Source organism: Phyllostomus hastatus, unplaced genomic scaffold, assembly GCF_019186645.2.
Source record: "Phyllostomus hastatus isolate PE091 unplaced genomic scaffold, TTU_PhHast_1.1 phas_scaffold_93, whole genome shotgun sequence".
NCBI lineage: Eukaryota > Metazoa > Chordata > Mammalia > Chiroptera > Phyllostomidae > Phyllostomus > Phyllostomus hastatus.
The window spans coordinates 7,784,466-7,794,639 of record NW_025334042.1 but is presented as its reverse complement, the minus strand read 5'-3'; the positions used below and the strand labels follow the sequence as shown (position 1 = coordinate 7,794,639).

The window sequence follows — 10,174 nt, the reverse complement described above, 5'->3', positions numbered from 1 at the left end:
GGTGATGTGTAAAAATCAAAAGTGAACAAAAATCAGGAAACCATAATGGAAATAAAAATGAATGTTGTTTATAAACAAAAACATGATTTTTTTTGTTTGGTAACAAGACATGTCTAAAATTTTACGCAAAAATAACATGGAAATTGGGAAAATGTTTAAAGAAAACTAAAGTGTGGTAAGGTTATTCTTTTCTTCAGAAGGAGGAGAAAAATACTAATTAACTTGGGACTTTGTAAAAAAAAGATATGTATTAGTGTTAAAAATTGCAAGGGTCAACAATAAAAATAAAGAAATAAAAGAAAGAAATAGCATACATAATTTCTAAATCAGTAGAGGAGAAAGGGAAAACAAATCCTTGATCAGTTGAGAAAAAAACAGGAAAAGAAAACAAGGAAAAATAAGCAAAGTATAATGGACAAAAACACAAAAGAAATATGGCAGATATAAGAACAAATATATTAGTAATCATAAAATATATGAAGCATCAAACTTATCTTCTAAAAGACACTTTCATACTTCATAAAAATAAATCCTTCTATGTGTTTTTCCCAGAATCACTGCAGAAAAAGAAAAAATGGATAAAATGCTTAAGAGAATATATATTATGATAAATATCAACATAAATAAACTGATATAGCAATATGCAAATCATATTTAGCATGGTGAACAACATGAAAGGGTAAAAGAAAAAAATACTTAATACTAATAAAAGGAACAATTCCCCTCTAAAAACAAAAATGTGTTCCAGAATGTATTCTCCCACCTATCCACACTATGATCCCAAACTTAATTATGTTATTTAATTTGTTTGATCTTTGGTATTTATGTTTTCATTATATTTTATTGATTATGCTATTATAGTTGCCCCAGTTTTTCCCTGTTTGCCCCCCTCTCCCTGGTAACCCACTTACCCCCAGCAACTCCCCCTTAGTTCATGTCTGTGGGTTATGGGTGTAAGTTTTCTGGCTTCTCCATTTCCTATGCTATTCTTAACTTCCCCCTCTCTGTTTTGTTCCTACCATTTATGCTTCTTAATCTCCGCACCATTTCCTCATTCTCCCCCTTCCCCCTTCCAGCTGATAACCCTCAAAATGATCTCTATATCTATGGTTCTGATCCTGTCCTAGTTGTTTGCTTAGTTTTTTGTTTGTTTGTTTTCACATTCAGTTGTTGATAGTTGTGAACTCATTTCTATCTATCTATCTATCTATCTATCTATCTATCTATCTATCATTTATTTAGAGAGGGTAAGGTAGAGAGAAACAGAGCGAGAGAAACACTGATGTGAAAGAAATGTCAATGGGTTGCCTCTCGCACACCCCTACCCAGGGACCTGGTCCGCACCTCAGCCCAGGTGGGAATTGAACTGGTGATCTTTCAGTTTGCAGGCTGGCATGCAGTCCACTGAGCAACACCAGCCAGGGTGAATTTGTTGCATTTTTAATGTTCATACTGTTGATCTCTTCTTTTTCTTAAGTAAGACCCTTTAACATATCTTGTAATAATCGCTTGATGTTGATGAACTCCTTTGGCTTCACCTTGTCTGGGAAGCACTTTATCTGCCCTTCCATCCTAAATGATAGCTTTGCTGGATAGACTAATCTAGGTTGTAGGTCCTTTCTTCTCATGACTTTGAATACTTCTTGCAAGCCCCTTCTTGCCTGCAAAGTTTCTTTTAAAAAATCTACTGATAGTCTTATGGGAACTCCTTTGTAAGTAACTCTCTGCTTTTCCCTTGCTGCTTTTACAATTCTCTCTTTATCGTTAGCCTTTGGTGTTTTAATTATGATATATCTTGGAATGGTCCTCTTTGGGTCCAGATTGTTTGGGACTCTTTGTGCTTCTTGGACTTGTGTGTCTATTTCCTTTGACAAATTAGGGAAGTTTTCTATCATTATTTTTTCAAATAAGTTTTCCATTTCTTGCTGTTCCTCTTTTCCTTCTGGCATCACCATGATTTGGATGTTGGCATATTTGGAGATGTCCCAGAGGCTCCTTAAGCTTATCCTCATTATTTTGAATTCTTGTTTCTTCCTTTTTTTCTGGTTAAATATTTAATTCTTCCTTGTGTTCCAACTCATTGGTTTGAAAACCAGCTTCCTTCCCTTCTTTGTTGGTTTCCTGTGGATTATTCTTTATTTTACTTAGTGTAACTTTCATTTCTTCTCTTATTATTATTATATTTTTGCCATGCTTAAGGAATTCTCTGACCATCCTTATGACCAGTGTTTTAAACTGCATCTGGTAGGTTGGCTATCTTCATTTCGCTTAGTTATTTTTCTGGGGTTTTGTTCTATTCTTTAATTTGGACCATATTTCTTTGACTCCTCAGTTTAGTAGCTGCCCCGTGTTTGTTTCTGTGTAGAGCTGCTTTTACTCTCTGTCTTAGTAGCATGGCCTATGTTGAATAGACATATGTAAATTGTGTGGCGTGGAGCCATAGGTAATTGCCAGGGCAGCACACCTGCTTCACTGCTTTGTGACTGTGTGTGTGTGTGTGGTGGCGGGGGGGCGGGGCTTGGAGAGGGGAAAATGCCACTGCCTGGGTTCTGGCAGTTCCCTTGGCACTTGCCCAATTTCCAGTCACTTCACCTCCTTCCTGTGTGTGACTGACACCCTTCCAGCTGTGGCCCCAGTGGTGAATCTAGGAATAAATGGGTTTGGGTATGTTCTAAGACTGTGCTGGCCCTTTAAGTGGTGAAAATCCAGAAGTTTCTTTCACTACCTCAACCCCCACTGGTTTTAACAGCCAGAGGTAACAGGGATCTATCTTCCCAGTGCTAGAACCTTGGGCTGTGTGGTCTGGCCTGGGGCTGGGATTGCTCACTTTGAAGCTATCCCTCCCACCCATTCTGCTACCTTTCCACGCCACACCACCTTTTCACCCGTCTCCGTGACTCTGCCCCTCCTACTCATCTGGATGTTGTGTCTTCTTTTAATCCTTGGTTGTCAGACTTCCAGATAGCTCAATTTTCTGATAGTTCTGAGTGTTACTCGTTTTGAAATCTGGTTGTAATTCTTTCTATGGTTGCACGAGGAGGCAAAGCATGTCTACCTTTGACTCCATCTTGACTGGAAGTTCTGGCATTTAATTTTTAAATTGCATTTTGAGAATAATAATGTTTAGTTTTAACAATGACAATAAAAAATATATATCTCATTTTTCAATTGGCAATAATCATGCCTCATATAAACAACATTGGCTATGATACTGCCACTGCACAAAGCTATATATCTCATTTTTAATACAATGTCCATAGTTTTTAAGGAAATTGAACAGAAAAAGCATTACTTGAGAGACCCTTCACATTTGAAAAACTTTGATCACATTGTCTTCAGAATTTACATTCCTGATTCTTTGTTATCCCATTGAGTTATGTATGTTTTAAATAAATGTTGGGAATGTTTTTCTTGCTTGCATAATTCTGAAATATAAGTATTTAAATAGTATGTCAGTGTGTTTGTCCACAAGTGGCTCTATTTTTATATGTAGACATCTCCTGCCCTTAATTTTGTTTGTCTCTTACCCCCATAGGAAGACATTCGAGTCTTCTTAATGATGAAATATTAAATTTTGTTTATTAATACCTATATATAATTAACAAATTACTTCTAGATATAATTATTTTCTAATTATATTTAAAAGTATCAGTAACATTCCAGATCATTCTTCCAGAGCTTATCTTTTCCTCTATAATTAGAATACAGGGAAAAATCAAGGTGATACATAATAAGAAATAGCAAAAAACTCAAAATTTAAGACAAATTAAATTATGTACATTATTGAATAATTTTAAAAGCACACCAGATGTAAGACTAATTATTAATTGAAATGTCCTGTTAACTAATTTTTTTTTGTTATTTGTCTTCTTTGATTGTGATTATATAGGAACCATAGCTGGGACTAAAAAGAAAACAATGAAATATCCCCTGTGGAACACATGTATGATAAGAGCTTAGTGGTTGTTTGGAGTCAGTATATGGTTTTGGATTAAATATTGTTTTACTACTATTATGGCTCTAGGTAAGTTAGTGGATCAGGAGAATAAATTTTTCTTGATTGTACGTCCACCTCTATTAATCAATGCATCCAATTGCCTAAGATTAATTTTGTACAGCAAAAATTTACTTTATAGCTTAACACAAAGCAGAAGAATGCCATTGATTTTCATTCTTCTTGTTATTCCCTAAAAATATTGTTATTCCCTTAACTCCTGGCATAAGAATCCACTCCTTTTCACAACAAATATGCTTCCCCAATGCCTGTTTCTTGTCAACAGACACATTTTAATCTTTGAGAGGCAGATGCACACATCTTTTAGCTGAAAACACGGAGAGTGGTTTTACACCAAACACATCAAGAGGGAAATTGGGAACAGTTGCAACACTATTGCTCAGCATTGGAAACCATTTCATAGCACTGGACAAACACTGGCCTTATTCCAGCACCCAAAATTCCTCCTTTGGAGTGTAGTCTCTTAAGAGATGTTTCATTATTGTCCTTTCTGCTAAGATCAACAATAGGCAGATTGAGTGACAATGGCCCTTCTAATCCATTTTTAATCTTTTAAACAAGCAAATTAGTTGTGAATTATTTATCAAGAATATCCTGGTGGGCACTAATATAATCAAATCAACTTTCTGCATTCTTATAACTTAGAGTTGTTAAGCCTTGGAAATACTGCTGTACCTACTGTTTTTTTTCTTTTACCAATTTTCAGTTTGCTTTTTAAAAAATTTTTATTTATTTATTTTTAGAGAGGGAAGGGAGAGAGAGAGAGAGAGAGAGAGAGAGAGAGAGAGAGAGAGAGAGAGAAACATCAATGTGTGGTTGCTGGGGGCCATGGCCTGCAACCCAAGCATGTGCCCTGACTGGGAATCGAACCTGCGATGCTTTGGTTCGAAGCCCACGCTCAATCCACTGAGCTATGCCAGCCAGGGCCAGTTTGCTTTTTAAAAATAATTTGATATGCTATCAGAGTACTGAAAAGTATTTGCTTCTTTATCCAAGTGACATAGTCAAATCACTGGGAAAAATCAAATAGTACCTGGACAAACAAATGTTTAGGATTTATAAAGAAATGCAAAGAGGCAATTGGGTAAGAAAAAGTTAAAGTAAGAAAGAAACTTTTTAAAAGGAAAAGTCTGTCTGTAAAAGTCCAGTCATTGTTAATATAACAAGAATGGTTTGCATGACATTGATGTGACCCAGCAGCCAAAGAGAGTGGACTGGAATGTGCATGTGTGAACAATGATTACTTCACTGTACTAGTCAGTGGGGGCGGTAGATGCCATTGAGTGAGCATGCGTGCTGTGTGGCCATCTCATTCAAAATGATTTAGTGAGTAGAGCAATGAATCTGCATCAAATTTGCATTAAGCTTGAACATTCCTCCACAGAAACTATTCGAATGATTCAGGGACGATGCAATGAGTGGAGCACAAATAAAAATGTGGCACAAATGCTTCAAAGATGGTTGAGAACCTGTTGAAAGTGATCCACGTTCTGGAAGGCCTGCAACAAGCAGAACACCTGAAATGTTGAAAATGTACGAGCTGTAATCAACAAAGAGCAGTGACAGTGTGAGAACTAGAAGCTGATCTAGGGATTCCAAAAACTACTGTGTCTGAGATTTTGACTCAAGATCTTGGCACCATATGCGTTGTGGCCAAATGCATTCCATGGCTTCTGCTACCAGAGCAGAAGGAACATTGTGCTGCAGTTGCTAGTAACTTGATTCAAATTGCTACCAATGAATCAGATTTCCTCAAAGAGGTTATAATGGGAGACAAATCATCAGTATATGGCTATGATCCTGAAATGAAGGCCCAGTCATTCCAAAGGAAGTCATCTGGTCTCCATACCTGAATAAGGTGTGACAATGTTGCAGCAAGATAAAGACTATGTTAACTGTGTTTTTTGGTTGGGAAGATGTTGCCCTTCATGACTACTACACCCCTCCAGGCCAAACAGTTAATAAGGAGTACTAAATTAATGTTCTTCGGTTGAGAGATACAATATGACAAAAACAGCTGTAGCTATGGGCAACTGGTGATTGGCAGCTTTATCACGACAACAGGCCCACTCATGGATCATATCTCCTGTAGAGTTTTTTGTGAAACAAATTACCCAGGTGACTCAGCCCCCGTACAGCCCAGATTTGTCACCCTACCACTTCTGGCTTTTCCAAAAAATAAAATCACTTTTGAAAGGAAAGAGATTTCAGACCTTGATGAGATTCAGGAAAATATGACGGGACAGCTGATGGTGACTGGAAGAACGGTGTGAGGTCCCAAGGTGCCTACTTTGAAGAGGACTGAGACATCATTGTCCTATGTACAATGTTTCTTGTATCTTCTACCTTCTTCAATGAATGTCTCTATTTTACATATTACATGGCTTGAAACTTTCTGGACAGACCTCAATACTTTTGTGGGGCTAGGTAAGAGGAATGTAGAGTGTATTGTACCAATCTTACCACACAAGTGAATTTGTTATAAGGAAAAACAAGCCAACTACAGTTCCTTGATTTGCAACTTTATAAAGTCAACATGAATTCTCTCTTTTCATTGCTGACCTAAATCTTTAGTCAACCCAAGTACCATCAGCTTTTTTTATGTTACACAGGCTTATAGACAATATGAAGCCTTGTATTTCTCTTATTTCTAATATACAGGCAAATCTGGCTGCTTCATAACCAGAAGGTTATAAAATGCAGGACAAAATTATAGAATAAACTCAAGCAAAACTGAGGCATGCTTGGAAAAAGACAAGCAGAGAATATTAACAATGAGAGTAATATAATTTGTGTAGTTACTAATATTATGATGCTGTTAACAAATAAGACAATAGACAGACAACAGTATGATGATTACCAGAGAGAAGGGGGGGTTTGAGGAGGTAGAAGAGGGTAAAAGGAGTATTAATGGTGATAGAAGGAAACTTGACTTGTAAATACAAAATACAATATACAGATTATGTATTTTAGAATTGTACCTCTGAAATCTATATAATTTATAATCAATGTCACCCCAATAAATTCAATTTTTAAAAAAGATTGCCCTCACTGAGTAGCTCAGTTGGTTTGAGCATCGACCAAATATGCCAAGGTTGGGGGTTTGATCCCCAGTTGGAGCACACATAAGAGTCAACCAATAAATGCATAAATAAGTGGAACAAATAAATCAATGTTCCTCTCCCTCTCTCTCTCAAAAAAATCAATTGATAAAAAAATTTTAAGAGGTGGACATAAATTTAAAGTTTTTGTGAGTTTTATGAGTTTTAAAAAGTTGCAAAAAGTAAACTCTTATTTAATGCTTATTGTAAACCACATTAATTCTCATTAAAATCTAAAGGGTTAAGAGTTAGTAATGTCCTATTAATTGATGAAGAAACTGAAATATAGAAAGACTGAATAGCTTGTTCAGAATTCCATAGTTAACAAGTAGGGCTGGGGTAGAATTTAAACACAAACTCTGCTTTCAGAACCCATCATTTTAATTACTTGGCATATGGCCTCTTTTCCATTCACTATACCTAATATCACTAAAACTATTATTGTTAAACCTTGGAGTTACCCTTTATCAAAATAACAAAAATGTTTTTACAGTGTCTTGCACAAAATTTACATAAAACACTAAACTATTTGCAACTTTGATGGACATAAATCTGATGACTATGGTCTTTTTAGAGTATCCATTTTTGCCACGTGTGCTGTCTGCTCAAGCTGGTGTTAACTAATATTACTTTGGGGTGAGGAATATGCCAAAAGTAGAAGATGGAGCATAAATCAATGGGGAATAAGGGAGAATTGTGTGCATTTTGAGTCTAGCAAAGAAAAACAACATTAAACTTAAAATAGTTTAAAAAAGTAAAAAAAAAAAACTTTAGCACCAATGATGTGCTGCATACTTTCTTACATAAAATTCATTAAAAGCTCCTAATTCCTCTGTGATATAAGTATTATTACCTATTTAAATGAGCAACCTGAAGTAAACCAGTGCAGAGACAAAATTCAAACCTAAGTCTTCTCTTGAGAAACCCTTGCTCTACTATTGCTCTGCTACTCTACAATGATGAAATGCAATGGTAAGAGCCAATTCTAAAGTCAGTCCAAATCCTTGCTTTCCACATAATAATGACTATGAGACACTTCTACAAATTAAAATGACAATGCGATGCTGATAATTAAAAGAGTGACTATATCAAGTGTTGGCAAAGATGTAGAATTCTCACATATTCATGGTGGGGATAAAAAATGGTACACCCCTACTTATTAGCTGTGTAATCATGAGCAAATTAGTTAACCTCTCTGTAGCTTGATTTATTTGCAAAATGGGAATGATAATGACACGTAAAGAGCTGTTGTGGGGACTAATGAGCTGATACATACAGAGTACATAGAAGAATGTCTGCTGGAATATTTTTAAGGCTAAGTAAATTGTGAAAAAATAATTGTTGTTCTTTTTTATTATTAGAAGCCATTTCTACAGCTGTGTCCTTGAAACAAGGCAACTATGTCCAATTTCACTACTTCTATTCAATATTGTGTTGGAGGTCTTAGCCAGTGCTGTAAAGCAAGATAAAGAAATATCATTCAGATTGGAGACAAAGAAGTATAATTATTTTTTAATTATATTTTATTGATTATGGTATTACAGTTGTCCCCATTTCTCCCCTTAGCACCTCTCCCCCTAGTGCCCCTCACAACCTCAGGCAGTCTCCCCACCATTGTTCATGTCTGTGGGTCATACATATAAGTTGTTTGGCTACTCCATTTCCTATACTGTATTTTACACCCCCATGGCTATTCTGTAACCACTTATTTGTACTTCTTAATCCCCTTACCTCTTCACCCATTCCCCTACACCCCCCTCCCATCTGTCAAACAAACAAAAAAAAAGCACCTTGGCCTGCGCCACTCAGGAAACCCCAGAACCTGTGAAACCAGTGGACAGCTACAGACCACATCAGAGCACCACCACCCTGCCCCTGCACAGCTGATTTTCCACAGAGGGAAGAGGTTGGTGGTCAGTGGTCTCAGCCAATCCTTGCAGCTGACTGGTCTGGGTAAATCCCTCTAATTGATCTGCCAACAGCAATCTGAGTCTCAAATATAAGAGGAGGGACATCTCAGCTCACACAAGGGTGCAACTCAAATACACAACTTGCATGATACAGGAGGCTGTGCCAATGGGCCTTATAGGATACCTACTACTTTAGACCACACTACCCAGACAAGCAGTCATAGCAGCTCTACGTAATACATGGAAACAAACACAGGAGGCTACCAAAATGAGGAGACAAATAAACATGCCCAAATGAAAGAACAGTACAAAACACAGACAAAGAACTAAACAAAATGAAGATAAGCTATCAGATGCAGAGTTCAAAGTACTGATTATAAGGATGTTCAAGGAACTTAATGAGGACCTCAGCAGCATAAAAATCCAGTCAGAAATGAAGAATACACAAATTAAAATACAGAACAATTTACAGGGAAACAACAGTAAAGTGGATGAAACTTAGAACCAAGTCAATGATTTGGAACATAAGGAAACAAACAAACAAATAAAAATCAGAACCACAAGAAGAAAAAAGAATCCAAAAAAAACCAAGGATAATCCCTGGCTGGCATGACTCAGTGGATTGAACACCAGACTGTGAACCAAAAGGATCACTGGTTTGATTCCCAGTCAGGGCACATGACTGGGTTGTGGGCCAGGTCCCCAGTTGGAGGCACTTGAGAGGAAATCACACATTGATATTTCTCTCCCTCTCTTTCTCCCTCCCTTCCCTTCTCTAAAAATAAATTAAAAAAAAAAACAAGGGTAGTGTAAGCAGCCTTTGGGACAACTTTGGGCATTCCAACATTCCCATCATAGGGGTGTGAGAAGAAGAAAAGAGCAAGAAAGTGGGAATCTGTTTGAAAAAATAATGAAGGAAAATTTTCCTAATTTGGTGAAGGAAATAGATGTGCAAGTCCAGGAAGCTCAGAGGGTGTCAAACAAGATGGATGCAAAGAGGCCTATTCTAAGATGCATCATAATTAAAATTCCAAGGGTCAAAGATAAAGAGAAAATTTTAAAAGCAGCAAGACAAAAGAAGTTAGTTATCTACAGGGGAGTTCCCATAAGACTGTCAACTGATTTTTCAAAAGAAATTTTGCAGACTA

At 36.7% G+C, this 10,174-nt stretch overlaps 1 pseudogene; it reads right to left on the bottom strand.

The window, feature by feature from the left end:
- Positions 1-3,114: 3,114 nt before the first annotated feature.
- LOC123813174 lies at positions 3,115-3,229 on the bottom strand (annotated as a pseudogene).
- Between the last annotated feature and the right edge of the window lie 6,945 nt (positions 3,230-10,174).